A 6,000-nucleotide genomic window follows, 5' to 3' on the forward strand; every position below is an offset into this window, starting at 1 on the left:
GCCCATTTTTTTATTGGATCATTTATCTTCCTCTTATTGAGTTGCATAAGCTGCCTGTAGATGTTGGAGATTAAACCTTTATCAGTGATAGCATTTGCAAATATGTTTTCCCATGCAGTGGGCTTTCTTGTTGTTTTGTTGATGGTTTCTTTTGCTGTAAAAAAGCTTTTTATTTTGATGTAGTCCCATTTGTTAATTTTCTCTTTAGCTTCCATTGCCCTAGGGGCAGTGTCAGTGAAGAAGTTCTTGTGGCATATGTCTGAGATTTTGTTGCCTGTGGATTCCTCTAGTATTTTTATGGTTTCCCGTCTTATGTTTAAGTCCTGTATCCATTTTGAGTTTATTTTTGTGTATGGTGTAAGTTGGTGATCTAGTTTCATTTTTTTGCATGTATCTGTCCAGTTTTCCCAACACCATTTATTGAAGAGACTGTCTTGACTCCATTGTATGTTCATGCCTCCTTTGTCAAATATTAATTGAGCATAGTGGTTTGGGTCGATATCTGGGTTCTCTATTCTGTTCCATTGATCAATATGTCTGTTCTTGTGCCAGTACCAGGCTGTTTTGAGAACAGTGGCTTTGTAATACAGCTTGAAATCTGGTATTGAGATCCCACCTACTTTATTCTTCTTTCTGAGGATTGCTGAGGCTAGTCGGGGTCTTTTTTTATTCCAGATGAATTTTTGGAGAGTTCTTTCTAGGTCTGTGAAATATGCTGTTGGTATTTTGATGGGGAGTGCATTGAATCTGTAGATTGCTTTGGGTAGTATGGACATTTTAATGATGTTGATTCTACCAATCCAGGAACATGGTATGTTCTTCCATCTGTTTACTTCTTCCTCTATCTCTTTTTTCAGTGTCCTGTAGTTTTCTGCGTATAGGTCTTTTACCTCCTTAGTTAAGTTTATTCCTAGGTATCTTAATTTTTTTGGTGCGATGGTAAATGGGATTGCTTTTTTAGTCTCTCTTTCTGTAAGTTCATTATTGGTGTATAGAAAAGCCATAGATTTCTTGGCGTTAATTTTGTATCCCGCTACATTGCCAAATTCATTTATTAAGTCTATTAGTTTTTTGATGGAATCTTTTGGGTTTTTTATGTACAATATCATGTCATCTGCAAATAAGGACAGCTTCACTTCTTCTTTTCCAATTTGGATGCCTCTTATTTCTTCTTCTTGCCTAATTGCGATAGCTAATACTTCCAGTACTATGTCAAACAGGAGTGGTGAGAGTGGGCATCCCTGTCTTGTTCCTGTTCTTAGGGGAAATGGTTTTAGTTTTTGCCCATTGAGTATGATGTTTGCTGTGGGTTTATCATAAATAGCTTTTATCATAATTTATTTTTAACAAATTATATTTGTGACATTGTTTTTCTCAAAATATCTTCAGTGAATTTAAGACCGACTCAGGTGATATCTTTAAGGTACAAAAACAACTGAAAAATGTTTTAAAGAGGGGAAAAAGTATCAATGAGGAGAAAATAAGAAAAAAATCATAATCTGCTCTTTTGTATTTTCTGCTGTCCTGAAAAAGCCGCCATTTATCGAATGAGTGTTTCTCTCTCCTCTGACTCCATCTAGGCTTTCCTCCCCGAAAACAACCTAGGAGGCATGAGCAATGTGTTATAATGCTGTGGGAGATATCACATTGGTACACGTGGTAGAATCCCCCACTAGGCACTCATATCAATAAATGCACATTTTTAATTGATATCATAAAAAAAAGAGAAAGGAAAGTGTGGGTGTGTAAGGGGGAGAAGAAAAAAACCCAGAAATGAAGTTGATTTTGAGAGAGAGAGAGAGATTTTGAGAGAGAGAGAGAGGAAGAGAGAGAGAAAGATCAATGGGTTCCTCTTGCACCTGCCCAATGGGATCTAACCTGCAACCTGGGTATGGGCCCTGACTTGGAATTGAACCCACCACCTTTTGGTGTACAGGATGATGTTCCAACCAACTGAGTCACACCGCCCAGGGCTCCTCACTGTTTAAAAGGCACTCATCACCAAAGTCCTCGGAACTTGCTCAGAACCCCCTCAGGCAGTCCTGCAAGGACCGCCCCCCTTCCCAATGGCCCTGGGGCTATGCACCGCAGGCCCTGCGGATGCTTCGGCAGCCCTGCCTGCTCTCTGGGCTCTGACCTGCCTTTGAGCCCTGTCAATCCAGAAATCTTCACACTTTTGAGTCAAAGGGAGAGAAAATCCGTTCTGTCTTGTCTGAGTGACGGACTGACTTCAGATTTCCTCAGCTACTTGTGGCCGGGAGCCAGTCAGCCAAGACGAAAGGCCCGGCGCTCAGGCCTGCGATGCCCCGCAGATCTACAACCTCTTCAGCGCCAGTGGCTCTTTTGTGACCAGGGATGAGACCCTCCTGGATGAACTCCTCCATGGCCTTTATCAGCAGCTGGATGACCTGGAGACAGTGTAGAGGAGGAAAAGGAGGTGGAACAGTCCCTCTGGGAGCTCTGACCTGGCTGTGAAGAGGTACTTCCGAGGAATCGACCTGTATCTGAAAGAGAAAAAATACAGCCCTTGTGCCCGCGAGGTCGTCAGGGTAGAAATCAGAGGACAATGCTCTTCTTAAAGGAGCTCACAGGAACACCCAGGAAATAAGGAAGATGCTGAGTCGGAAAACTAAATGGCTGAGTCAACTAAATGGCTCCTTTCTAAGACTCAAAGTGCAATCTTCATCTCTCTTTTTATAACAGATGAAAAAGAAGTAACAGCAACTGTATGATTACTATACATTTATATTAAACTAGAGGCTCGATGCACGAAATTTGTGCAAGGGGCCTGGCCCTCGCAGCCATGGCAGCTTGCTTTGGCCCTCATAGCCCCGGATTCCTCCGAAAGATCGTCTGGAAGGTCGTTTGGCTGTCCAGTCTAATTAGCATATTATGCTTTTATTATTATAGATGTTGTAAGTTATAAGAAGTCATTTAAAACAGAGACAAGAACAATCCATTTGCTATTCCTGAAAAAAAAACTTTTGTAATTTTTATTTAAATGATTTGAAATATTTATGCTGTTCATAGTATTTAAATACTAATTGTCCTAAGATACTTGTTTAGTATTATATTTTGTAGGCGATTACTGTTCATATCTCAGTTATGGTAAATGAAAGCAATTAAAAACACCCCCCCTCCAATTTTGTTTGATTGAATGAGGTTCCCTGAGATACAGCCTAGGGTGGAAGGGACATCTGTGGAGGAAGGCCCAGGACCTTGCCTGCCTGGCGCCTGAAACAACTGGAGGGGACTCAAGGTGAAGCGGGGAACCAGCAGGTGTGAGAGATTTGTTCCTGCTGCTGCTGTTGGGAACTGTGCACGTAGTTAGTCAGTAACGAATTACTCACCTCTGATTTTGCTGTAGTAATTACATAAAGACATTCAGAAGCCTCTTGATCTTTGGTTAATGCCTCTACATTTCAGAAGCTGGGGAGACAGAGCTGGTCAAATATGCAGAGGAACTGATTGAGAACTTAGTGTCTCAACAACCACAGGACAAGACTTTGGGGGTGGGGTGGCGATAACAGTCCTGCATAGATAACAACAACAACAACAAAAGCCCAGTTTATAAATGGGCACAGGACTTGAGCAGACATTTCTCCAAAGAAGATATACAATGGCCAACAAGGCCATGAAAAGATACTCAACATCACTATTCATTAGGAAAATGCAAATCAAAGCCACAATACGATACCACCTCAAACTCATGAGAATGGCTGCTATAAAAAAAAAGTGTTGTCGAGGATGTAGTCACATTGGAACCTGTGTGCACCGTTGGTGAGAATGAAAGAGGGTGCAGCTGCTATGGAAAAAAGTATGGTAGTTCCTCAAAAAATTAAAAATAGATTTACCGTACAATCCAGCAATTCCACTTCTGGGTATAAGCCCAAAAGAAGTGAAAGCAGGGTCTCAAAGAGATATTTGGACACTCATATTCACAGCAGCATTGCTCACAACAGCCACAAGGTAGAAACAGACCAAGTGTCTATTGATAGATGAATGGATAAGTAAAATGTGGTGTAACCATGCAATGGAATATTATTCAGTGTTAAAAAGGAAGGAAACTTGGGGGTGTTAAGTACAGCATTGAGAATATAGTCAATAGCATTGTAGTAATTATTTCTGGTGTCAAAGGGTACTCAGTGGAGTTATCAGGGTGATCATGTCATGTTATATAAATGTCTAATCACTATGTTGTATGGCTCAAATGAATATTATATGTCAACTATAATTAAAAAGTTTTAAAAATAAAATAATAAAATAGTAAAAAAAAAGGAATGAAATTCATCACATGTTATAAAATGTTTGTACCTTGAGTACATTATGCTAATTGAAATAAGACCAAAAGACAAATACTGTATGATTTCAATTAGATGAGGTATCTAGAGTACCATATTTTCTGGCGTATAAGATGAGTTTTTAACCCAGGAAAATCTTCTCAAAAGTCGGGGGTCGTCTTATATGCCGGGTGTCGTCTTATAGGGCGGGTGCTGAAACTTCTGAGCCGGACTGGAGAATCTGCGGTCGCTGCATACGGTGGGGGGAGATCAAAAAACGGCCGCACTCCATTCATTTCAATGGAGCTGGATGGAGACTGCAAGTGTCTCCGGTCGGCTCCTTTTTGTGCCGCATACGGTCTCTGTCCGGCTCCATTGAAATGAATGGAGTGCGGCCGGGTGCTCGCCGCGGCCGTGGCCGTTTTTGAGCTCCCCCCCACCGTATGCAGCGACAGTATGAAAGCAGCAAGGGAGGCGCTGTACAAGTACAGTAGAAGAAAATCCACTCACCAGGATCTGTGGAAAGAAGTGACTTAATGGGGTCCGATGACAAGGTGAGGGGGCGCCTCACCGGGAAGGTGTAAGTGAAGGGCAGAGCAAGCTGCAGGCATCCGGGATGCCTGGGGTATGGAAAAAAGAGATAGAGCTGTGCCCAGAAAAACACGCCTCTTTCACCCGCCTGGCCCGCCCTTGTATCCTGTTATCGTACCTCCTTCTCTGCCTCTCCGATCTCGCTCCTGAGGACTGCAGTGAAGCGGCGTTGCTAACTCGCCAGGGACTTCCCCGGCACTTGCTCTCTCTCTATTGTTTGTTATCTTCCTCCTATCATCATCAGTTCCAGTTTGGTTGACAGCTTAGAAAACAAACAGCATGGCAGCTCCCATGGGTTTATTGTCTTATCCTTCCTTTCAGCTTTAGAGTGAATTAGGAAAAGTTTAATCCACTTGCACTGTTTTATGTTTACATGTTTGATGACAAACAACCTTATGTTTATAAGTGACAGTTTTCCTGCTAAGTACCTGCATGTCATAAGCATTTGAATTAAAATTACCATATTGAAATAAAATCTGATGTTTTTTTAATTTTTATTTCGTGTGTGTTGGAAGAGGGTTAGTCTTATATGGCGAGTATATCCCAAACTCTATATTTTAACTGGAAAAGTTGGGGATTGTCTTATATGCCCAGTCGTCTTATGCGCCGGAAAATACGGTAGTCAAATTCATAGGTACAGAATGATGGTTGCCACAGGCTTGGGGGAGGAGAGGATGGAGAGTTGTTTAATAGGTATAGAATTTCAGTTTTGCAAGATGAAAAGAGCTCTGAAGGTTGGTTGTGTAATCCCATATAATAAAGAGATAATATGCAAATGGTTGTCACGCTCTCACGCCCTCACGCCGGAACTGCTCAGACACTCAACACTGGGGAGAGAGGAATGGGGACCAGCCAGGCACAAATGAGCTTGTGAGAGAGGAATGGGGACCAGCCAGGCTGTGGCCTGGGAGAGGGACAAGCTACCCACCCCATGGTCCCGGATGCCAGTGCCTGTGGCTGCAGCCCGGGAGAGGGACAAGCCACTTGCCCTGTGGTCCCCTGCATCTGCGGATAGCCTGGGCAAAGCTGGCCCAGGTCCTGGGTGCCTGGAGGAGGGAATCCTGAATCCTGGGTGCGGGGCAAGGCAAAGGCGGTTAGGGGCGATCAGGCCAGCCGGGGAGCAGTTAGG

This window comes from Eptesicus fuscus, chromosome 15, assembly GCF_027574615.1.
Source record: "Eptesicus fuscus isolate TK198812 chromosome 15, DD_ASM_mEF_20220401, whole genome shotgun sequence".
Classification (NCBI taxonomy): Eukaryota; Metazoa; Chordata; class Mammalia; order Chiroptera; family Vespertilionidae; genus Eptesicus; species Eptesicus fuscus.